Source organism: Hypanus sabinus, chromosome 10, assembly GCF_030144855.1.
Source record: "Hypanus sabinus isolate sHypSab1 chromosome 10, sHypSab1.hap1, whole genome shotgun sequence".
Classification (NCBI taxonomy): domain Eukaryota; kingdom Metazoa; phylum Chordata; class Chondrichthyes; order Myliobatiformes; family Dasyatidae; genus Hypanus; species Hypanus sabinus.
The window spans coordinates 113,052,393-113,078,720 of record NC_082715.1 but is presented as its reverse complement, the minus strand read 5'-3'; the positions used below and the strand labels follow the sequence as shown (position 1 = coordinate 113,078,720).

Sequence of the window (26,328 nt, the reverse complement as noted above, 5' to 3'; positions counted from 1 at the left end):
TACTGACTCATCTCTGTTACCAGTCTTCCACCAATTCTTGTCCAAGCAGTCATCATCTGTGCAAGAACCTCAATGAACTGTTCAACTAACAGAGCCACAAGAGAAACAGCAGATGCTGGAAATCTGAAGCAACACACAAAAGTGCTGGAGAAACTCAGTTGACCTTTCAGGTCCAAACCCTTCATCGTGGTCCTAATAAAGGGTAACAACCAAGATGTCGATTCTACACTTCCCTCCAAAGGGGTTGCCTCTCCTGCTGTGTCCTTAGCATTTTGTGTGCTTTATACAACTAATAGTTGCTCAAAACATCACTGAATATCCACAGAGGAGAGGATCCAGGTGCTTGCATTTTGTCTACCTGCAATGTACTTTCTCTGTAACTATAACACAATAGTCTGCATTCCACGTTTATTTTCCTTTCTATATTGCCTCAATGTATGGAACGATCTATATGGATGGGAAAGTTTTACCACTCCATATCGGTACATGTGACACCAATAAACCAGTTACCAATTAATAGGTCGCAATGGACTGAGCTTTCCTTCCTTGGCTCAGAGAGAACCAAGGAAGATAAGATAAAATAAAGCAAAACTTTATTTATCCCTAAGTAAGTTATTGTTACAACGTTGTTCAGTCAGAAATATATACGTTAAAGTACAAAATGTAAGTATTGAAGTACACAAAAACACAAATTGGGCATTAAAAAGTAATAGTGCAAAGTACAGATGTGTAATGAAACCATACAGTTAAGGAGGAGGAGTTGTAGAGTTTCGTAGCCACAGGGAGAAAGGATCCCCTGTGGCGTTCAGTGGTGCACTTCAGTGGAATCAGTCCGTTACTGAAAGTGCTATTCTGTCCAGTATGTTATGAACGTCCATAATGCTCTGTAGCTTCTGCATCATCCTCCTCTCAGTACAACCATCAGGGAATCTGGCTCCACCCCTAAAATAGAACCAGCCTTCCTGACAAGCTTATCTATCTTTTTGGCGTCAGCTGCCTCAGCAGAATAGAATGTTGGCCACCACTGAGTCGTGGAACATCTGCAGCATAGTACTGACAGGAGCCTCCACAGCTCTGACTGCAGAGAACACAGCAGGAACATCCAGCAGGTCAGGCAACATTGGCTGGGGGAGAAAGACAGTTAACTTAAGGCTCATTATGTTTACTTACTGTCAATATAGCTGAGATCAGTTAAACTAACTCAAGAGTTGTGATTGTAACGGACTATCTTGCTAGTATGGTTCAATAACATTATTGTCCAATAGAAGGACTTTTTACAAATGTTGGTACTATTCAGCTTTTTTAATCTTCTGGCAAAGATAAACAGTTACAGATTAAATATCCTGCTCCTTGAAATTAACCTAAGTCATTTGGGATATTAGTCAGATAGATGTTCAAACAATGACCACCTGTATTTTGCACAGATCCACCTTGATAGGAACAGGACGAATATAACATGCAGTATTAGTCACAAAGTGATCAGTTCATGCCGCTCATGCAGCCATATAGTTGGGTTATTAATGTGAGAGGTGATGGTGGTGGAGGTCATAGTTATGCAAGATCAATTTTGCCGGAGATTTGCTAATTTTGCAGACAAGGTCTCACCTCCCAAAGACAAAGTTCATGTTAAATAACCTTGTTAAGCGAAAACTAATTATGCCTTCCTGAGTCTTAAGCACAAAGAAACACCACTGAAAGTTTAACTTGCTATTCCTGAGAAATCAGGATCTATATGTTGCTAGAACTTCCTGTGTAAGTACTGTGTACCTATGCTTCATAGTATAACATTGAATACTTACTAAATATTGCACATGTACAGTACATACTCAGAGGCCATTTTATTAGGTGTACTGACCAGTTGTCAGTCTTTGCTTGTGTGTAGTTATCCATGGATTCTATTGGATTTCTTTGCCCTACTCTGAATGTCTACAGCCTGACAAGAAAATTAATGTCAGGGCTGAGATCCTACTGAGAGTATGGTGACATATACTCAGCAGCCACTTGATTCGGTCCACCTGTACGTTAACACAAATACCTAATCAGACAACCATGTCAGTAATTCAATGCATAACAGCACACTCACATGGTCAAGAGAGTCAGTTGTCAGTCAGACCGAACATGAGAATGGAGAAGAAATGTGAACTAAGCAACTTTGAATGATTGTTGGTGCCAAACAGAAAGGTTTGAGTATCTCACAAACTGCTGAACTGGGATTTTCATAAACAACAGCCTCCAGAGTTTATAAAGAATTGGTGTAAAAACATCTAGGGAGTGACTGTTTATGTGGAAGACAATGCCCTAATAATGAGAGAGGTCAGAGGAGAATGGCCAGACCGGTTCAAGCTGAAAGGAAGGAGACAGCAACTCAGATAACCAGGTGTCACAGTAGTGATGTGCAGAAGAGCATCTCTGAATGCACAACACATTAAACCTTGAAGAGGATAGGCTAAAATAATACCATACTGGGATCCATTCCTCCATCTAATAAGGTGGCCACTGAGTGTACATACAGTGTATAACGTTCTTTACTCCAGATATCACCCTTTCCCACACTGTCCGAATTTAGGATCTCATCATGAAATGTCGAGAGTTCGTTATCACCTCACAAATCAAAGTTCAGATTCAAAGTTCAAATTAAAAAGTACATATTTGCCACCAACTACAACCCCAGGATTCATTTCCTTGTGGGCATTCACAGTAAGTTCAAGAAACGCAACAGAACCAATGAAAAACTGCCCCATCTGGACAGGCTAGCAATCAATACTGTAAGGAACAAAGTGTGTGAATATAAAATAGAAATGACAATATATTGATAAGTATGCAATAAATATCAAGAACATAAGATGAAGAGTTCTTGAAAAGTGGGTGCATAGGCTGTTGGAGCAGTTCATGATGGGGCAAGTGAAGTTATACATTCTGGTTCAAGAACCTGATGGTTGAGGGGTAATAACGCAACAGTGCGTTGAGTAAATGCCTATCAATGCAGAGTTCCTTCACCAGTTAATTTGTTGCTCCAAGTTTCCAGCAACTTCAGTCTCTCGTGTCTATAGCCACTTCCTTGTAGCATCAATGATTATGACAATAGAGTTCAAAAAGATAATTGGGAAGAGGTTTATGCCGAACACAAACATCAGCACAGCAGCTGGGAAAATAGCTTCTTCTGATCTATCATACTTCGAGTCAGAGTCATAGAACACCAAAGCACAGAAAATGGTCTTTGGCCCATCTAGTCCATGCCGAACTATTACTCTGCCTAATCCCATCGAGCTGCACCTGGACCACAGCCCTCCATGCTCCCCACCCCTTTCCATGTATTTATCCAAACTTCTCTTAAATGTTGAACTCACATCTCCATCCACCACTTCTTCTGGTATTTTGTTCCACACTCTCACTACCCTCTGAGTGAAGTTCCCATCATGTTCCCTTTAAGCATTACATCTTTTACCCTTAGCCTATGACCTTTAGTTCTAATTTCACGCAATCTCACTGGAAAACAGCTGCTGCATTTACCCTTATCTATACCCCTCAGAATTTTGCATACCTCTATCAAATCTCCCTTCATTCTTCTATGTTCCAAGGAATAAAGACCTAACTTATTCAATCTTTCCTTTTAACTCGGGTTCTCCAGACCTAGCAACATCCTTGTAATTTTTCTCTGAACTCTTCAAATCTTATTGATATCATTCCTGCAGGCAGGTGACAAGAACTGCACACAATACTTCAAATTAGGCCTCACTAATGTCTTGTACAATTTCAACATATCGTCCCATCTCCTGTACTCAATACTTTGATTTATGAAGACTAATGTGCCAAACGCTCTTTTGACGACCCTATCTACCTGTGACACCACTTTTAAGGAATTATGAATATGTATTCCATGATCCCTCTGTTCCACCATTCTCCGTAGTGCCCCATTGCTCACTGTGTAAGAACTACCCTGTTTTCCTCCCAAAGTGCAGTAGCTCAAACTTGTCTGCATTAAATTCCATCTGCCATTTTCATCCCATTTTCCCAGCTGGTTCAGATCCCGCTGCAAGTTTTAATAGCTTTCCTTGCTGTCCCTTGTGCCCCCAATCTTGGTGTCATTTGCAAATTTGCTGATCCAGTATATCCAGATAGTTGACATAGAAGACAAAAATCTCAGATCCAGCCCTGATCTATGAGGCACACCGGTAGTCAGGGCCTCCAATCAGAGAAGCAACGATCTACTACCATTCCCTGGCTTTTCCAATGTCACATCCAATTTACTACCTCACTCTAAATGGCAAGCAACAGAACCTTCTTGACCAACCTCCCACGCAGAACCTTGTCAAAGGCCTTGCTAAAGTAAAGGCCATGTAGAAAATACCTACCGCCATTAGGCACTACATTGTGCTTAGAGCAACCAGTTTTTACATAATGTCAGTTCTGCGCTTTTGTGTTCAAAAAGCAGTGATTTTTCTCACTGACAGTAGGCGAGAAATAAACAAGACAATTCAGAACTATTTTGCTCACTGCAGGTTCAAATATTCAGGCTTGGAAAGGCCAGAAATGGCTAGGAATTATGAAGAATTCTGAAGTATCAACAATTATCATGAATGTTACAATTTAAATGAAGACTTGGAAGATATAATTGTCGAAAGCACTGTTTAAAGATAGTCCACTATCTGCATTTGGGGTCCACTCTGATTTTGTTCTTTTTTATACCTTTTTAACTACTTCCTTGAAACCTCAGCTAATTGGGCAACCATTTAATTGGGCCAAAATGTACTAGTCTCAATGTGTCCTGATTAGCCAGAATCCATTGTACTTAAATATCTGGTCCCTTTATAACTTACCCACTACTGATGCCAGGTTCACTAGACTATAAATTCCCAGCTTATTCTTAAGAGATTTTCTTGAACAATGAACTAGTTATCCTCCATTCAACCAACACTACACCCATGGCATAGGATGTTTTAAACACCTCTGCTAGGGCTCCCACAGTTTCTGCACTAGCTTCCTACAAAATCCGTGGTAACACCTTGTCAGGCCCTGGGGATTTATCCATCCTAAATTGTCTCCAGACAACAAGTACCTCCTCCTCTGTAATCTGTATACAGCCCCACGACCTGTATACTGCCTCAGTTCCAGAGTCTGCGATCATCTCCTGAGTAAATACAGATGCAAAAAATCTGTTTAAGGTCTCCCCCACCTCTTTTGGCTCCATGCATCTCCCTCCTTCTTACAGGCGATCACTGCCATCTCTCTGCTTGGGAAATCATTCCAGGCTTTCAATTAACACGTAGATTTTATTTCAGATCATCATTTGTTGCGAAGTTCAAATCCCTTGTTTTGTGGTTTGAATTGATTGAAATTTCCCCATTGGTAACATAGGAACAATCTGGGCCATGCCATCTTTTCGCAGCTATCATCAGGCAGGAGTTACAGATGCTTGAAGACCTACACAACAGGTTCAAGAATAGTTACTTCCTTTCAACTGTTCGGTTCTTGAATTAAACAGTAAAAACCCTAAATGACAACGCTATGACCAATTCGATCACATGGCATTAAAATTGACAGCAAATTTTTTGTTTGAATTGTGTTCTTTCATGTAAAATTTGTGCATAAATTACATTTAATTTTTTTTGCGGATGCTAATATGATGCTGTGTGCCTGTGCTGTTGCAGCAAGTAAGACTAGGTACTTGTGCAAGTGACAATTAATGTGACTTTGACATCATCATTATCCGCTCAGTTAGTCCATCTGATTCTTTTTACAAGGGTTAGAAGATTTCACGAACAGTACACAGAGTAACCATGTAGTGCGTGCCAGACATGTGTGGTTAATTGCAGTTTGTGCTGACACTTTTAATTCATGTTTTGGTGAAAAGTAATTTCTGGTCAGATTAGCCTTGGTTTGGTTAAAATAACAGCTGTTGCTGGCCTTTTGCAACTGGCCACTTTGATGAAATGTGTTTCTCTAGCTTTTTCAGCTAGACCTAGTTGTGTCTTTTGCATGCCTTTACCTTCCACTAGCGAGTTTCAACATTTGTCTTCACTGGCTCCTGAGACATGGCAAGTGGCCAAGTTTCTCAAGTCTTACAGTGGATAGGCAAGACCAAAATATGGATTGAAAGTGTCAGGACAAACTGCAACTAACCAAATGCCTGGCACACATTTGGTGTTTACTCTGCCATAGTGTTTGTGAAATTTTCAAACCTTTGCACAAACTCTTTAAGATGAGGGAGTACATGGAGGCAAAAGAAATGGGGGAAATCTTAAATACAAGGGAACGGTGACATACAGCAGAGGTACAGAAGCTATGTCTGAAGTTTGTACCCCTTCCCCTCCCACCCCCTTTTCTAGCCTGTTTCTGTGTTGTTCCCCAGAGATTCTGTAGATTAGCTCCCTTCAGAAAGGAATTTGCCAGACAAAATGCAATGTTGCAGCTATAAAGACTGAAGAGGTCCTGGGCAGAGGGAGTTAGGAAATAGGTTGAAAAGCAGGACCTTAAATTACACTTGGTGCATTATGCTAGTCAGGACAAGAACACAAACAGATGAAAGGCTGAGGAACATGCAGGAGACAGTTTTCCAGATACTTGGATCACTGGTAACCTAGACATACACTGAATTCAACATCCTGGCAGGATGGTTTGCTAGTGTTTCTCGGGAGGGTTTATTATCTATTAATATCTTTTAAAAACTTACTTACTCTCACAACTACAAAAAGCCACTCATTTCAATCCAACTTCCCATTCCTATTCCAGCACGCTGGTCCATGGTCTCCTCTACCGCCACAATGTGGCCACTCTCAAGTTGGAGCAACAGCACCTCACATTCCGCCCAAGTAGCCTACAACCTGCTGTGATGAACATCCACTTCTCTAACTTCCTGTAACTTCTTCCCCCTCCCACTTCACACTCTTTCCATTCCCCATGCTGGTTCCCCATTCAAGCCTTCTCATCTCCTTACCTGTCAACACCTCCCTCTGGTGCCCCCCTTCCTTTTCTTCCATGGCCTACCGTCCTCTCCCATCAGATTCCTCCTTTAGCCTTTTACCTCTTTCACCTATCACCTGCCAGTTTCTTACTTCCTTCTCCCTCACCTGTTTCATTATCATCTGCCAACGTGTACTCCTTCCTCTCCCCCATCTTCCTACTTTGGTTTCTTCCACCCCACCCCCCAGCCTTTCCAGTCCTGATGAAGGGCCTTGGCCCAAATGTCAACAGTTTATTCCCCTCCACAGATGCTGCATGACCTGCCAAGTTGCAGCAGCACTTTGTATGTATTGTTGAAACGTGTGTGTTGGAGCGTTATGGCAAGGGTGATCAAGTTTAGAGTATGGAGACATACCTGTAACTACAATGTTGTGGACATAATTGAGATTTAGTTGAGAGAGGGATTATACTACAGACCAACCAACCACCCACTCCTCCCATAATAGCCACTGAAGGGACAGATAGGCAGGCAGATGAAGGAAAGGAGAGGAAACAACATTGTTGTTGCAGTGGGTAATTTTAACTTTCTTAATATTGACTGAAACCTCATTAGTCCAAGAGGTATAGCTGGGATAGAGTTCATTGGGTGCATCCAGGAGGGTCTCCTAAATTAATATGTAAATAGTATAACAAGAGAAGGGGTCATTCTGGAAATGGTGTTGGGTATTGAGCCTGGTCAGGTGACTGTCCAGTTTCATTAATGAGAGAACAGATGGAAAACAATGATCACAACTCCTTAAGTTTTAAGGACAAGTATAGGTATGGATGTTGCGGTAGATATTAAACTGAGTAGTGCAAATTACAATTGCATGAAACAGGTACCAGAAAGAGAGTTAATTGGCAACAGCTGTATTTAGGCAAGTTTGAATAGGGTGGAGGATGTTTGAAGACCAACTGCATGGAGTACAGGACAGGTATGTTCCAATAAGTTCAGGTTTAATTATCATTCAACCATGCATGAATACCCATGAATACAGCTAGAAGATTAGAAATTCAAATCCATTCACAGTAATCATGTATAAAATCTAATTGATGCTTTTGTTGCAGGACCTTCAACACAGATGTAATCTTTCTGATAAACTGTTCACTCAAGTGACTCGAAGAAAGACCCAAAGCACCAATTGGAAAAGCACGGCAAAACTTACAATGTGCACATTCATGTTTTTAAATAGTTAACAGAACAAAAGTAGGCCAAACAGGTATAGATTGTTTCACCCCTCAGTCTGAATTCCAAAGTGCACTCTCCAGCACTTCCAAATTTGGGATTTCAACCAGTTGAATTGGACTCTTCCATCACTGACTTCAAAGAGTTGGAAAATACAGATTTTCTGTCCTTCTTGGTGCTACATTTTCTGCTTCCATTTGCCAGATCTCTCTGTATCATTCTATTACTATTAACTACAGCTACAGTTCAGTGGCAGCACTTTCACAGGCTATTCCCTGAGGTCCTTGCCAGGTTTAATCCTTCAACCATATTACTGTAACAGGCCAACTGGTCACTGCCACATCACTGTCTGTAGAGGCTTGTCTAGGTTTCCTACAATATGTTGTACCTGGAGAAGAAAAATTCTGATTTTAAACCTCTGCTGCCTAGACCATCCATGGGAAAAGCTTCAGAATTAAACCCTGAGGAAGAAATCTGGACCCTGGGTCCCTAAGGCAGTTTGATGTTGTTTACAACTTCACCCTGGAAACCTCTGCAACAACACTAGTGCCAAGCTGTATCAGCACTTGCCCTTCCCTTGGACTACATCAGTGACGTGGAGAGGGGGAACCTGCTGTATGGGCAACAGCCGGTTCTTCAAATCTTGTCGCCCAAGCTTGTGCCCTGGAGAGGACACAGTCCACCAGAGGTGGAAACCTAAGATCCCCTGGGATTGACGGCTGCCTACTAATTATTATACCTACAGTGTCCATGGTGCTGCTGAACGTAAGCTTTTCATTGTACCTGTGTATATGGCAATAAACTCAACTTTGACTTTGGTATCAAATGAAAAGTGCCTTGAAACATTCCAAAGTTAGCAATGATATTGCTCCCAAGCCAACAAGAGTATAACTGAAAATCACCCAGTCTGTACTCCAGCTCCACTGGGGGAGTGTTGGTCTGCCAATCCAGGCACCTAACCCCAGATCAGACTAGAAAATGAGATGCAATGGAAAATGCTGAAATTCTTAACAAGTCATGCAGCATCTGCAGCGAGAGGAGCAGAATCAAGTTTTAGGTCAATGAACCATCTGCAGAATTTAGTTTAAGACTGGGAACTGAATGGAGGAGGAGAAAATGAAAGAGCACTCACACCCCATAAGTTCACTCTTGTGACAATCCCCATCCTGCATCTGGAATTAATATATCATTCATGTCACAGCGCTTTTATCAAACCCACTGGAACTGTTTAAACTACAATATGCCTTGTAAGGAGGCTCATTTCCCTCTCACTCTATAACCCAAATTGATACCATATTTTGCCTTTATTGTTTTTACAGTGACTGCAGGCTCATCCTGTAATTTAAGTGAAACAGAGTTATTGAAGTCTACGCTAAATTGTATGTTCCTGCTTTATTTGGATAAAGGGGAGAAGTTTGAAATTCTCAATGGTTAGTCACGAAATAAATCTTAGCACTTAGAACATCAGGTATCACCTGTTAAGGAGGCAGTTTGAGAGAATCAATACAGCACAGACAGAAACCATTATGTTAGTGCCTTTAGCACATAGAGGCCTCTACATTCCAAAGAGCAATTCTTCACAGTCAGGGAGAAGCAAAGAAGCCCTACTTTCCATGGTCCCTTCCCTATTGTACATCCGCTATTTTAATGAGTTGTATCTCCCACCCCCACCCCGCCACCCTGTCAAGTTAAAGTAAAAGTATTATCAAAGTTGCATGTGTTACCATTTGCTACCTTGAGAATCATCTTCCTGCAGATATTTACAAGAAATTAAAGAAATACTACAGAATTTATGAAGAACTATACAAAGGCCAACAAGCAGCCAATATGCAAAATACGACAAAATAAGCACACTACACAAAACAAACTACTACTTTATTAACAGGATCAACATTAATAACGGAAGTGCGCAGTGGTGCAGGCGCAGGCGAGAAATGGTTAAAGAAAGCGGAGGTGGGTGGTGGCAGAGGAGGCAGCACTAGGAAGGCATGGTTGAGGCAAGCGAAGGCGGAGGCAAGGTCAAAGTGGAGTCAAGGCAGAATCATGGTGTCCCTCAGAGTGAGGAAAGACCCAATTTCTGATCAACTTAAGCACTGGGCTGAACCGGAAAGGTCAGGTATAGGCCAAATTGGCGAGGTTCAGGCCCCAGAGTGGAACGGCCTGATGTTTGGATGATCTAAGTGCCGGGCCGGATTGAAAACATCAACGTGTCAGGACCAGAGGCGATGTGAGTGCTGGTTCACAACGTTTACTCAACTGAACTGAGACTGTGGTCTGCTCGGGCTGCAGTGATGCCTAGCTTTATGTATTTTGTAAAACTTCAATTCTGAAGCAACTTGCTTACTTTTATCGTTTGTACAATTTGCTTTTCCCTCTCTCTGTGCATTGACCATTTGACTGCCTTTTGAAAAAAATGGGATCTTGTTAGGTTTCTTAGCATTGTGGCTACCTGTAAGGTAATGAATCTCAAGCTTGATAATAAATGTACTTTGAAGTTTGAGCTGCGGAGTCATTGAAAGTGAGTCTGTAGATTTGAGTCAGTTCCAAGTTGCAGTTAGGTATTACCTCTGGCTCTGGCACCTAGATAACGCATCTCCCCCACCATCCGGGCATCGCAGCTGCTCAGCACTCGAGTACATCACACCGCTTCTTACTGTAAGGGAGTTGATTTTCTCACAGATACTGGCACTTAACTATACTGATGGGACCTTACCAGCCCGCATTCAGAAGCACACAATATACCACACCGCCGGGTACCTCCCAGTTACTGAAGGCTGCCATTTCATTCACTACTGCTGCATGACTGATTTCCAAGGGTTAGGGGAAATGCTGCCAGGTTTACTGACAAGGAGCTCAGGAACTTATAAAGGATCACTCACGGGTAGGAAAGGGGACATGAACACCCTCCAGAGCTAACTGTAATATTACTCTTATTCAGATTCAGTTATTTATCACATGTACAATGAAACATACAGTAAAATGTGTTTATCTTAATTTCATATCCTGTTCTGTCCCAAAACCCTTCTGTTGTCTTTACTGCATATCCCTTCACCAACTGGCCTCTGCAGCCCTCTGTGGTAGCCAACTGCACAGATTTCTCTGGAATTAACCCGATTTCAGTTCTGAATCTCTTCTTTTGCAACCTGAAACTGTGACCCTCAGTTTAGATACTCTGGTCAGAGGAACATCCTCCTCACACCCAGTCCAACTTGCCCCATCAGAATACTGTCAATTCTAGATTTCTTCTCATTCTTCTAATATCTAGCAAATACAGTATAAATCCATTGACCCAACCTCCCCTCACTGAGCGTACCCACAATGCCCAGAATAAGTCTGAGAAACATTTGTTACGCTCCCGCTATAGAAAATACAGTGAGCTTTCTTTTACCCAGTATTTATGACAGAGTTCTCATACAACCAGTAAAAATTTCTACAAATATTAACAAACACACTCAAAATGCTGGAGGAACTCAGCAGGTATGGAGGGAGGATAAGCAGAGGGGGAGGCGAGACTCACCAGTGCTTCCATTCATAGCAATGCATAGATCTAGTCACATTGTACTGCTGAATTTAATAATATTACGGAAGGTATTCATGTGTGCAGTTATCCATGAGTCTGGCAAAGTAACATGGAGATGGCCTGTATAGAATTTATAAAGTGAGTTTATCCACATTGCTGGAAAAACAGAAAGATAGTTTTACTTAAAAATTAATAGATTTGATTTAAAGAGGCATGTAGGCGTTCTTAGACATCATTTGTTGCAAGCAAAGCCTTGGTAAGACTGCACCTCGAGTACAGTATACAGCTTCGGACTCTTTTCTATGAGGGAATGTAGTAAGGATTACCAGAGCTATAGCTGGGAAGGCAAGATTGTCACATGAGGGGAGACTGGGTTGTCTAAGCCATATTCATTAAATTTGAAATCAAATTTTGAACAAAAAGGTACCTCACTGAATCACACATAATTTAGTAAGTCTACACAGATTGGGCGTGGTAAGATGTTTTCTCTGGATGGGGAGTTTAAAACATGGAGGCAATCTCGGGATACAGGGTAAAACATTCAGGACTAAAATAAGGAGTTTCTTCTACTACATAAGTGGGCGGAAGCCAAATCATCGAATATATTTAAGGAGTTAGGTTAAAGTGGAGCGGCTATTCTGTGAGTAGCATGGTGTTTGATTGAGGAGCTGAGACTTATGTTTATCAAGACTTAGGACAGGAGTGGCGTAGAATATAAGTATCTTTTTTCCCCATTATTTATTCTTTATTCCTTTCTTATTGCATATTTAGAGTAGTGGGGATGCCGGAAAGGATACTGGAATGCTCCTCTTGTGGGATGTGGGAAGGCAGGGAGACCTAGAGTGTCCCTGACGACTACACTTGCAAGGTGTATCTAGTTGCAGCTTCTCACAGACACAGCCAAGGAGTTGGAGCTGGAATTGAATGAACTCCGGATCACACAGGAGGCTGGGGTGTTGATAAACAGGAGATACAGGGAGGTAGTTACACCCAAGGTACAGGACATAGGTAACTGGGCGACTGTCAGGGTGGGGAAAGGGAATAAGCCCCCTGTGCAGAGTACCTCTGTAGCTGCTCCCCTCAACTAAAGTTATATCGTTGGGGGTGGAGGAATGACCTAGCAGAGGAAAGCCACAACAGTCAGGACTCTGGCACTGAGTCTGGCTCTGTAGCTCAGAAGGGAAAGGGAAGAAGAGGTGAGCTGTACAGGGATTTGCTGGTTAGTGGATCAGAAAGGAGGTTCTGTGGACGAGAGCAAGATTCACAAATGGTTTGTTGCCTCCCAGGTGCCAGGGTCATGGACATCTCAGATCGAGTCCGCAAGATTCTTATGTGGAAGGGTGAGCAGCCAGAGGTCATGGATCGATCACATCAGTACTAATGATACAGGTAGGATGGGTGATGAAGTCCAGTGTTACGTATTCAGGCAACAATAAATATATGAGTTCGGCAAGGGTTTCTTATAACAAACAACACGTTTATTAAACACAGAAAACAAACACTACCATAACCGGAAACAGCTGCTGAGCGGCAGCCCAAACAGTTCTTAAAGTGATATTGCAAAAACAGTTCTTAAAAGTAGCATTGCCAAAAACAGTTCTTTAAAGTGGTATTGCCAAAAGTTCGATATGCTCACGGTCCATTTTAAAAGGAGAGACTTTATAGGACGATTTAAATTCTCTTTCACGTCGCTTGGCTTCGATCCCCGACGTCAAACTTCCCACGAAGAATTCACGAAACAGAACGGGTTAAAGGCACTGACCTTTCCTTCTCCACTACCTTCAATCCTTTCTAGTTAAACCTAGGGATTAACACGAAGATAGTCAACGAAATCCTTCCAAATAAGGATCAAACAAAGGTCACCCCCGTTTCACCGTAGAAAGCGTTTCTCCTCGATCTTTAACTTCCAAACTTCCAATCTTCACTCTCCACTGTCTCGAACTAGCAGTATCATAAAGAACCTGCTGGCAATGACCTTTTAAACTTTAGGCATTAAATAAAAACTTCATCCTTCAACTAAACTGCGTCATCACTTAAAACACGCAGTGGCATGAAGTCAACCTGGCAAATCCAGGCACGAACTGCCCCTCCTCACAGGGTGGGGTCTACCTTTTATAACCTGTAAAAAAAACCTGAAAACATGATCTCTACTGGCGGGAAAATGACATCATTCCACCATCACAAGACCATCACCTCAAGTCCAGTATAGCTTCAACCCCAGTCACATGACAAGGGCACCAGTGTCATGTGTCACGAGTACGTAACACCAGCAAAGTAAATTCAAGGAGTTAGCTGTTAGACAGAACCTCCAGGGTTATGATCTCAGGATTGCTACCTGAGCCATGTGCTTATGAGGCCAGATTAACACGTGGCTAAGGAGTTGGATCATTGGGCTCTCTTCCAGAGAAGGTGGGACATGTACAGAAGGAATGGTTTGCACCTAAACCAGAGAGGGACTAATATCTGAGCAGGAGGTTTACTAGTGCTGCACAGCAAGGTGGGGGTGGGGCTTGTGTGGGAATGGAAACCTGAACACAAAAACAAATAGGGGAGTGGCTGTGGAGAAAGAAGTTTTTAAGCCTACATACAAGGAGTGTTGTAGGAAAGGCGGAGGAGTTTAGAGCATGGATCAGCATGTGGAATTCCACCATTGTAACGATTAGTGAGACTTGATTGCAGGAGGAGCCGGAATGGCAGTTTAATAATCTGGGTTTCTGTTGTTTTAGATGTGACAGAGCAGGAGGGATTAAAGGGGGAGGGGTGACATTACTAGTCAGGGTAAATGTCACAGCAGTGTACCAACAGGACAGTCTGGAGAGATCGACTAATGAGGTTTTATGGGTAGAGCTGAGGAACAGGAAAGGTATGACCACCGACACGTCTCTTAACCCAATACAGTAGCACTCAGAAGGGAAAGGATTTTTGAAAATCAGCTGGGTAAACAAAAAGTCGTGCAGAAACAGTACATCTGAAGTCTGCATTTACTCTCAAAAGCAGATAGAAGAGTTAAATAAAGAAAAACATAACAAAACCAAAAGGCAGCTCAGTGTTGTGAAAAAGCATAATAATCCAAGTATAAAAATGCATACAATGCTAAGAAAGTGGAGTAAAGTACTTCAAAAGGGAATTCTGCAGCACAGAAAGCTAAATTTTCTGCATTGAGTACTTCACAAGAAAAGTCTGAATTCACCCTGGAAACTATTCTGGCTGAAACATAAAATCTTGAAAAAATGACTCAATAACTGGGACCCTACAGCTAAGCTACTTGAAGATGATGAAGGAAGTAAATATGGTGACACCCAACAGCATATATTATCTTACACCAAGGCCTGTGGATTTAACAAAGACTTGGACAGAGCTCATCAATGTGACACGTTCAATCACTGTATCCTTAGTCGCAGGAAATTTTTAAACATTAAAACTTACAGTACTTTAATATAACTGTGCGCTAAAACGATTAGTAAATTTATAATTACTGTGTACACACCACAACATTAACACTGAAATACTGCTCTGGTGTTCCTTTATACACCTATTTTTTATTAACTTCAAATTATTGAAAATAGTGCTCCATTAATTAGTTTCCCATGAAATTAGAATAATTTTACAAGAATATAACTGACCTCAGCAGAAAAGTTTAATCAGAATCAGATTTATTATCACCTGCACATGACGTGAAATTTGTTAACTTAGCAGCACCAGTTCAGTTCAATACAAAATATAAAAGAAAATAAATAAATAAATAGATAGATAGATAGATAAATGAATAAATAAATCAATCGATTGCGTATATTGAATAGATCTAAAAATACGTGCAAAGATTCAATGCCCATTTAGGAATTGGATGGCAGAGGAGAAGAAATTGTTCCTGAATTGCTGAGTGTGTGTGTTCATGTTTTTGTACCTCCTACCTGATGGTATCAGTGAGAAAAGGGCATGCCCTGGGTGCTGGAGGTCCTTAATAATGTACGTTGCCTTTCTGAGACAGTGCTCACTAAAGGCATCCTGGGTACTTTATAGGCTAGTACCCAAGATGGAGCTGACCAGATTTACAATCTTCTGCAGCTTCTTTTGGTCCTGTGCAGTAGCCCTGCCATACCAGACAGTGATGCAGCCTGTCAGAATGCTCTCCACGGTACAACTATTGAAGTTTTTGAGTGTATTTGTTGACATACCAAATTTTTACAAACTCCTAATAAAGATCCTCAGAGATCTTGACACCCAGGAACTTGAAGCTGCTCACTCTCCCCACTTCTGATCGATCCCTCTATGAGGATCGGTATGAGTTCCTTTATCTTACCCTTCCTGGTCCACAATCAGCTCTTTCGTCTTACTGAAGTTGAGTGCCAGGTTGTTGCTGCAGCACCATTCCACGAGTTGGCATATCTCACTCCTGTACACCCTCTCGTCACCACCTGAGATTCTACCAACAATGGTTGTATCGTCAGCAACTTTATAGATGGTATTTGAGCTATACCTAGCCACAGTCATGTGTATATAGAGAGTAGAGCAGTGGGCTAAACACACATCCCTGAGGTGCGTCACTGCTAGCTGTCAGCAAGGAGGACATGTTACGTCCAGGGTTGTGGAGGCTCCAGGGATGGTGGTAGATGCTAAAACACTAGGGGTATTTAAGAGCCTCTTGGACAGGCATATGGATCAAAGAAAAATGGAGGGTTATTGGGTAGTGTGGGTTTAGTACTTTTTTTTTAAGGATTATATGGGTCGGCACAACATGGAGGGCTGAAGGGCCTGTACTATGCTGCAGTGCTCTATGGTTCTATGGTTATCACCAATCCGTACAGATTGTGGTCTTCCAGTTAGGAAGTTGAGGATCCAATTGGAAAGGGAGGTACAGAGGCCCAGGTTCTGCAACTTCTCAATCAGTATTGTGGGAATGCTGGTATTAAATGCTGAGCTCTAGTCGATGAACAACATCCTGACAGAGGTGTTTGTGTTGTCCTGGTGGTCTAAAGCCATGTGGAGAGCATTGAGATTGAGTCTGCCTTCAGGAGACCAAAGACACTCAGATTGAGAAGGCAGCCCAAGTATCCCAGAAAGAGTGCTCCCAGGAGGAACAAGTTGGACCATTATGCTATTATTAAATTCCCTCTCACCACTGAGTCTGCTATGAAGAAAATTGAGGACAATACCTTGGTTTTCATTGGTGATATAAAAGCCAACAAGCACCAAATCAAACAGGCTGTTAAGAAACTGTATGATATTGATGTAGCCAAAGTCAACACACTTATCAGGCCTGATGGTGAAAAGAAAGCCTATGTACGCCTGGGCCCAGACTATGATGCACTGGATGTTGCTAATAAGATTGGCATCATCTGATCTGTTTACAAGACCTTTATATATATTGCAATAAAACATTTAAAGAGAAAGAAAGAAAAAAAGAGATTGCATCTGCCGTTGACCTATTGTGATGAAAGGCAAATTGCAATGGGTCCAGGTCCTTGCTGAGGCAGAAGTTCAATCTAGTCATAACCAATGTTGATGTGAGATTTTATATGTAATTTAAATTCAGTAACTATAGCCTAAGTCTTAGTGGTTATAGTGAAAGTATCCTAAGATTGCATCTGGCAGAGCCCATATATTGGCATTTTTCTCCATTTTCCATTAACACAGGAGCAGAATTAGGTCATTTGACCCATCAAGTGTGTTCCATCATTCAATCATGGCTGATTTATTATCCCTCTCAACCCGATTCTTCTACTTATGTGCTTAAATACAAAAGAACTTTCCCAACTTGTTCAAACACATTTGAATGTCTCTCTGACTCCCCCAGTCACTCGATGCTGCCAGAGCCCGGGGTATTGGGCGAGGTTTAATCAAATCGGTTTGTGGATTGGACTCTGTAGTTCATGTTATGATGTGCATCTGGTTGCTCCTTTTCTTGATGCTATTTTGTGCATTTCTGACTGGGGCAGATAGCTTTGCAGCCTGAAATTAAAGAACAGCACAGAGCTAGATTGAACTGAACTGATCTGAACTGAAGATGCCTAGACTGGTTCAATGATTGGTTTTGTGTTCTGTATTCTATGCTTTTTGATTTTTTTTTTCTTTTACCATTTGTTCTTTGTTTTTTTTTTGGGGGGGGGGGGTTGATGTTTTTCTTTGAACAGGTTCCATAGTTTTCTTTATTTTGTGGCAGTCTGTGGGAAGCAGAATCTCAGGTTGTATACTGCATACATAATTTGAAAATAAAAGTACTTTTGAATTTTTGAGTCTTTCAACCAGTTAGTCTTTCCTTGCAAGAAAAGAGAGAGAGTTCATCCAAGGACACAGTTAAGAATAATGAGTCGGGGAGGTTCTTTCCTAAATAAGCACACAGAAAGAGTAATATTCTGTGGCTTGAATCTTTTCTCCTTTTCAACAAGTTTGTGCCTCAACCTTTCTTACATGCTGCATCATCAGCTTTGGAATAAAAGTAATATTGCTATGCTAATTTTGTAATTTCTGCACAGGATAGCCATATTCGTCTGTTCTTTCCACTTAATGTGTTTTTTTGAAATTCCTACCAATTGCATATTCTTCCACTTTTCTATATTGGAGGAACATAGGAATAGGAGCAGAAGTAGGATGTGGTTAATTTGCAGGTTGAGTCTGTGATAAAGAAGGTAAATGCGATGTTAGCATTAATTTAAAGAGGACTAGAATATAAAAGCAAGGATGTAATATTGGGCTTTATAAAGCATGGGTAAAGCCTCACTTGCAGTCTTTTGAGAAGTTTTGTGCCTCCTATCTGGGAAAGGATGTGCTGACATTGGAGATGGTTCAAAGGAGAGTCACGAAAATATCTCTGGGGCTGAAAGGCTTATCATATAAAGAGCATTTGATGGCGCTGGGCCTGTACTCAATGTAATTCAGAAGAATGTGGGGTGATCTCATTGAAACCTGTTGTGTATGTGGCCTGATTACACAACAACGCTATTAATAAAACACTGGAGATGGGAGCTAAGGTTCATGGTTCTTTACTGGCAGAAACCGAACTCAGCACACACATACAGATCAATACGCGCCTAATAGTGCATGCTCAATATGTGCCTAATAGCGCATTCAACGATGTGTTACTAAAACAAAGTAGTCCCTTATTATACTGTATACTGTACAAAACCTATCAAATGTTGAAAAGCCTCGATAAAGTGGACATGGAGACAATGGTTCCTATGATGAGGGAGCCTAAGATGAAGGGACATAGCCTCAAAATAGAGGGGCATCCTTTTAGAATGGAGATGAAGATGAATTTACTTAGCCCGAGAATGGTGAATCTGTGGAATTGGTTGCCACAGATGGCTGTGGAGGCCAAATCATTGAGTATACTTGGAGGTAGAGGTTGATAGATTCATGATTAGGTAGAGCATGAAGGGATACAGGGAGAAGGCAGGCGATTGGGATTGATAGGGATACTGGATCAGCCATGATGAAATGGCAGAGCTGACTCAATAGGCCAAATGGCCTAATTCTACATCAGTAACTTATGGTCTTAATGGGATGAGATTATAGACCATCCAACAGTCTGTGGGATTTAGAGAAGCAGATTTGTAGAGAGACCACACACTGTTGCAACAAATGTAAGGCTGTGACAGTGCATGATTTTAACTTTCCACATATTGACATGGACTCCCATGGACTAAAGGAGCTGGATAGGAAGGAGATTGTTAAATGTGTTCAGGAAAGTTTCCTTACTCGGGACATAGAAGTCCCAACTAGCATGTGCAATATTTGATCTTCTATTAGGCAAAGAGACAGTAGGTAACAGAGTTTGTGTAACAAAACACTTTCTATTTAGTGATCACAATGCCATTCATAGCTATGCCCCCCAGCCATGTGGAGTACTTCACCATGTCTTCAACCTGAGCCTGAGTCTCCAGAGGGTTCCTGCAATGTGGAAGATGTCCTGCCTTCTTCCTGTACCGAAGACACCGTGCCCCTGTGGCTCCAATGACTACAGACCAGTGGCACTGACCTCCCACATCATGAAGACCCTGGAGAGACTTGTTCTAGAGCAGCTCTGGCCTATGGTTAGGCCACAATTAGACACTCTCCAGTTCGCCTATTAGCCCCGACTAGGAATTGAGGATGCCATCATTTACCTTCTGAACTGTGTCTATGCCCACCTGGACAAGCCAGCGAGCACTGTGAAGGTCATGTTTTTTGACTTCTTCAGTGTGTTCAACACCATCTGCCCTGTTCTGCTGGGTGAGAAGCTGACAGTGATGCAGGTGGATGCTTCCCTGGTGTCATGGATTATTGATACCTGACTGGCAGACCACAGTACATGCGCTTGCAACACTGTGTGTCAGACAGAGTGGTCAGCAGCACTGGGGCTCCACAGGGGACTGTCCTGTCTCCCTTTCTCTTCACATTCTACACCTCAGACTTCAACGTCTGCACAGAGTCTTGAAATCTTCAGAAGTTTTCTGATGACTTTGCCATAGTTGGATTCATCAGCAAGGGAGATGAGGTTGAGTACAGGACTACGGTGGGAAACTTGGTCACATGGTGCGAGCAGAATCATCTGCAGCTTAATGTGAAAAAGACTAAGGAACTGGTGGTGGACCTGAGGAGGGCTAAGACACCGTCGACCCCTGCTTCCAAAGGGGTCAGTGTGGACATGGTGGAGGATTACAAATACCTGGAGATACGAATTGACAATAAACTGGACTGGTCAAAGAACACTGAGGCTGTCTACAAGAAGGGTCAGAGCTGTCTCTACTTCCTGAGGAGAATGAGGTCCATTAACATCTGCCGGACAATGCTGAGGATGTTCTACGAGTCTGTGGTGGCCAGTGCTATCATGTTTGCTGTTGTGTGCTGGGGCAGCGGGCTGAGGGTAGCAGACACCAACAGAATCAACAAACTCATTCGTAAGGCCAGTGATGTTGTGGGGGTGGAACTGGACTCTCTGAAGGTGGTGTCTGAAAAGAGGATGCTGTCCAAGTTGCATGCCATCTTGGACAATGACTCCCATCCACTCCATAATGTACTGGTTAGGCACAGGAGTACATTCAGCCAGAGACTCACTCCACCGTGATGTAACACTGAGTCACAGGAAGTCATTCCTGCCTGTGGCCATCAAACTTTACAACTCCTCCCTCGGAGTGTCAGATACCCTGAGCCAATAGGCTGGTCCTGGACTTATTTCCACTTGGAATAATTTACTTATTATTATTTATTTATGGTTTTATATTGCTATGTTTCTACACTATTCTTGGTTGGTGCGGCAAAACCCAATTTCCCTCAGGATCAATAATGTCTGTCTGTCTGTCATTCGTTTCAAGGCAGTTATAGAAAAGAATAGGTCTAGTCCATGCGTTGAGATTGCAAATTGGAGAAAGGTCAATTTTGATGGTATCAAAAATAATCTGGCAAGTGTGCTTTGGCAAAGATGTACTTGGTACTTTGTACTTGGAAAATCAAAGTGGTAGTCTATGCGTGGAGCAGAAAGAGATGGGGGACATGTTAAATTGATTTCCTTGGGAGACGGAAGACAAGTCTATACATGTGAGGTAATGCAGCAGCAAGCCCATGAACACTATAAAGATTATAGAGGAAGAGGTGTTCACTGTCTCGAGGCAAATTGAGGTCGATAAGGTGCCTAATAAGGTATTCCCTTGCACTTTCTGCGAGGCTAGTTCAGAAATTGCAGGAGCACAGATATTTAAAACATCCTTAGCTAGAGGACTGGAAGATAGCTAATGTTGTTACATTGTTTAAGAAAGGTTCTAAGAATAAGCCGGAGAATTATAGACCAGTGAGCCTGACATCAGTTGTGGGAGAGTTATTAGAAGGTACCCTAAGCGACCAGATACATATGTATTTGGCTACGTAAGGATTGATTAGAGATAGTCAAAATTACTTTGTTTGTGGCAAGTTAAGTTTAACCAGTCTTAGAGAGTTGTTCACAGAAGTTACCAGGAAAGTTAATGAAGGCAAGACAGTGAATGGTGTCTACCTTGACTTTAGCAAAGTTTTTCAAGGAGGTTCAGTCACTTGGCATCCAAGATGAGGAATTAAATATTGGCTTTGCAGAAGCCAGAAATTAGTTGTAAATCATTGCTTCTCTGACTTGAGACCTATAACTAGTGGATTAGTGGTGAGCCATAATGATAGGTACTGGGTATATTGTTGTTTCTCGTCTATATCAATGGGCTGGATGATAATGTGGCAACCTAGATCAGCTAATTTGTAGATGACACCAAGATTTGCGGGGGGGGGGGGGAGGCGCGGTGAGTAGGGTTGTAAAGAAAGCTTTTGGCACATTGGCCTTCATAATTCAATGCATTATGATGGATTTATTATTATTATTATTTATTATTAGGAATAATGGTGCATAGTTCCCTGAAGGTGGAATCTCATGTGGATAGGGTGGTGAAGAAAGCTTTTGGTATGCTGGCCTTTATAAATCAGAGTATTGAGTACAGGAGTTGGGATGTAATGTTAAAATTGTACAAGGCATTGGTGAGGCCAAATTTGGAGTATTGTGTACAGTTCTGGTCACCGAATTATAGGAAAGATGTCAACAAAATAGAGAGAGTACAGAGGAGATTTACTAGAATGTTACCTGGGTTTCAGCACCTAAGTTACAGAGCAAGGTTGAAGAAGTTAGGTCTTTATTCTTTGGAGCATAGAAGGTTGAGGGGGGACTTGATAGAGGTATTTAAAATTATGAGGGGCACAGATAGAGTTGATGTGGATAGGCTTTTTCCATTGAGGGTAGGGGAGATTCAAACAAGAGGACATGAGTTGAGAGTTAAGGGGCAAAAGTTTAGGGGTAACTCGAGGGGGAACTTCTTTACTCAGAGAGTGGTAGCTGTGTGGAACAAGCTTCCAGTAGAAGTGTTAGAGGCAGGTTCGGTATTGTCATTTAAAGTAAAATTGGATAGGTATATGGACAGGAAAGGAATGGAGGGTTATGGGTTAAGTGCAGGTAGGTGGGACTAGGTGAGAGTAAGCGTTCAGCACTGACTAGAAAGGTCGAGGTGGCCTGTTTCCGTGCTGTAATTGTTATATGGTTATATGGTATTGAGTACAAGAAATGAGATGTTACGTTGATGTTGTACAAGACATTGGTGAGGCCTAATTTGGAGCATTGTGTGCAACTTCGTTCACCTACCAACTGGAAATGTGTAAATAAGATTGAAAAAGTGCAGAGAAGATTTACAAGGATGTTGCTGGACTTGAGGACCTGAGTTATAAGAAAAAGTTGAAGAGGTTAGGGCTTTATTCTATAAAACATAGAAGACTGAGTGGAGACTTGATAGAGGTATACTAAACCATGAAGGGTATCGATGAGGTCAATGCAAGCTGTCTTATTGAACTGACGTTGAGTGAAATGATGACTAGAGGTTATGGGTCAAGGGTGAAAGGTGAAATGTTTATGACTGCTACACTGAAGAGGTGGTGAGAGCATGAAACAAGCTGCCTCTGCAATAAAGAACATTTGCATCGGTACATGGATGGGAGAGCTATGGAATGCTATAGTCCAGGTGGAGGTTGATGGGACTTGGCTGGTTTGGCACAGACTAGGTGGGCCAAAGGGCCTGTTTCTGTTCTATGACTCTAAGGGGGTGAATGTCTTTCTAGACAAACAGGGAAATGGGGAGAGAAGGAATGTGTTACTTATGTACAGAGTCGGCCCTGACCATAGTAGTCAAGCAGATTCAGCAGTGCTGAAGGCCTACTCCTAATGTATCTATATTTCTGCATTTAGATAAATGAACACCCCAAGAGTCACAAATTTATGAACTACAGCATCCAAATATCAATGTTCCTTTACAATTCAGTATGTCACCTGGAGGACAGTCACCTTCCTGGGTCTTATATATCCGCCATGGAGTGTGATGTTTATCATAAAAACCAGCACCACACAGTCAGCTCAAGGGAAGATTCATCTAGTCAGCAGTGCTATATCAGAGGAATGCACCCCACCAGTGCAAGGTGGTTAGGAGAAGGCACTTGCATAGCTAATAAAAGGCTTGGAACAATGTTCACCTTCTCAGACTGATTCCATGAGTTAACTGGGAGCAGAGTCAATATTCTCTGGGGAGCTAGTGCAGAGTAGGTGGACCTCTCTTCCACCCTGTTGATGGCAATGACAAGGAAACAGTACAATCAAGGAAGCAGTTTTCTGCCTCCATTGAGGTGCAGGACAATCTGGAGGACAGTCATGCAATCCAAGCAACGTCAGATGTGCACCCTGGGCCTTACATAGAAACATAGAAAATCTACAGCACAATACAGGCCCTTTGGCTCACAAAGCTGTGCCGAACATGTCCCTACCCTAGAAATTACTAGGGTTACCCATAGCCCTCTATTTTACTAAGCTCCATGTGCCCATCCAGGAGTCTCTTAAAAGACCCTATCGTTTCCGCCTCCACCACCGTTGCCGGCAGCCCATTCCATGCACTCACCACACTCTGCGTAAAAAACTTACCCCCAACATCTCCTCTGTACCTACTCCCCAGCACCTTAAACCTGTGCCCTCATGTGGCAGCCATTTCAGCCCCGGGAAAAAACCTCTGACTATCCACACGATCAATGCCTCTCGTCATCTTATCCACCTCTAAGAGAGCCTTGATCTCTCTCTGGTATTTAATACTACTTGTTGATTGGTTTTGATCATTTCATCCCCATTTAATACACTAAGTATTTAAAAAAGAAATGCCTGCCTCCTGCATGTTCACTATTTTCATGTTTCAACTTCTTACAGAAACAGTGTCAAACATTACAAGGCAGATAATCTGATGGACATCTTGAAGCAATCAAATCTGTATCATAAAGCAATAAACACAAAAGATTCTGCTGATGCTAGAAATCCAGAAAAACACACAGAAAATGCTGGAGGTGCTCAGGAGGTCAGGTAGTACCTATGGAAATTAATAAACAGTCAACGTTTCAGGCCAAGACCATCAGAACCAGAAATGAAGAGGGAAGAAGCCAGAATAAGGTGGTGGGGAGGGGAAGTAGCAAAAGCTACAAGGTGATAACTGAAACTGTGGGTGGGGGGGGTGTTGAAGAAAGAAACTAAGAGGTGATGGGTGGAAAAGGCAAGGGCTGGAAAGGAAGGGATCTGATAGGAAAGAAGAATAGACTATGGGAGAATGGTAAGGAGAAAAGGCACCAGGGAGAGGTAATGGGCAGTGAGAAGACAAGAGATAAGCATTGGAGAAATCAATTTTTATGCCATTGTATTGGAGGCTACCAGACAAAATATCAGGTGTTCCTCCTCTGACCTGAGTAGGGCTTCATTATAGCAATAGAAGAGACCATGGACCAACATGTCGTAATGGCAATGGGGATTGGAATTAAGATGGTTGGCCACTGGGAAATCCTGCTTTTTGAGTATAGAGAGAAGGTGCTCAAGAAAACAGACGCCAATCTTCACCAGGTCTCACTGTACCACTCTGTATCATGAAGGAAGAGCAGTAGATGTAGTGTATATGGATTTCAGCAAGGCATTTGATAAGGTACCTCAAGCAAGGTTTATTGAGAAAGTAAGAAGACATGGGATCCAAGGGGAACTTGCTTTGTAGATCCAGAATTGGCTTGCTCACAGAAGGCAAAGAGTGGTTGTAGACGGGCCATATTCTGCATGGAGGCCATTGACCAGTGGTGTGCCTCAGGAATCTGTTCTGGAACCCCTTCTCTTTGTGATTTTTATAAATAATGACCTGGATGAGGAAGTGGAGGGATGGGTTAGTAAATTTGCTGATGACACAAAGGTTGGGGGTGTTGTGGACTGTGTGGAGGGCTATCAGAGGTTACAGCAGGACATTGATAGGATGCAAAACTGAGCTGAGAAGTGGCAGATGGAGTTCAACCCACATAAGTGTGAAGTGGTTCATTGTGGTAGGTCAAATATGATGGCAGAATATAGCATTAATGGTAAGACTTGGCAGTGTGGAGGATCAGCGGGATCTTGGGGTCCAAGTCCAAAGGATACTCAAAGGTGCTGCGCAGGATGACCCTATGGTTAAGAAGGTATACAGTGCATCATGGCTTCATCAACCATGGGATTGAGTTTAAGAGCCAAGAGGTAATGTTATAGCTATATAGGACCCTGGTCAGACCCCACTTGGAGTATTGTGCTCAGTTATGGTCACCTCACTACTGAAAGGATGTAGAAACTATAGAAAGGGTGCAGAGGAGATTTGCCTGGATTGGGGAGCATGCCTTAGGGGAATAGGTTGAGAGAACTCAGTCTTTTCTCCTTGGAGCAACGGAGGATGAGAGGTGACCTGATAGATGTGTACAAGATGATGAGAGGCATTGATCATGTGGATAGACAGAGGCTTTTTCCCAGGGCTGAAATGGCTAACACGAGAGGGCACAGTTTTAAGGTGCTTGAGAGGAGGTACAGAGATGTCAAGGGTAAGTTTTTTTTATGCAGAGATTGGTGAGTGTGTGGAATGGGCTGCCAGCAATGGAGGTGGAGGCAGATATGATAGGGTCTTTTAAGAGACTCCTGGATAGGAACACGGAGCTTAGAAAAATAGAGGGCTATGATAACCTTAGGTAGTTTCTAAAGTAAGTACATGTTCGGCACAGCTTTGTGGATCAAAGGGCTTGTATTGTGCTGTAGGTTTTCTATGTTTCTATGAAGTGCTTCTGACTGATGAGTAACTGGTAGACTTTGTTTTTTTTCATTCATAGATGTGGATGTTGTTAACCT

At 42.2% G+C, this 26,328-nt stretch overlaps 2 protein-coding genes across 11 annotated transcripts in view; one reads left to right on the top strand and one right to left on the bottom strand.

The window, feature by feature from the left end:
• The window catches only part of disp1 (dispatched homolog 1 (Drosophila)), a 476,889-nt gene that overhangs the window by 266,826 nt on the left and 183,735 nt on the right, over nt 1–26,328 (bottom strand). For 2 of the 10 annotated variants that reach the window (XM_059982662.1, XM_059982668.1), the window contains one exon: nt 13,282–13,446. The exons of the other annotated variants lie outside the window; for them this stretch is intronic. The gene's annotated coding sequence lies outside the window, so the exon portion shown is untranslated. The remainder of the gene's footprint in view (nt 1–13,281; nt 13,447–26,328) is intronic. 10 annotated transcript variants of the gene reach the window in all.
• The window catches only part of LOC132400993 (putative uncharacterized protein MYH16), a 149,093-nt gene that overhangs the window by 72,246 nt on the left and 50,519 nt on the right, over nt 1–26,328 (top strand). The window lies entirely within an intron of this gene.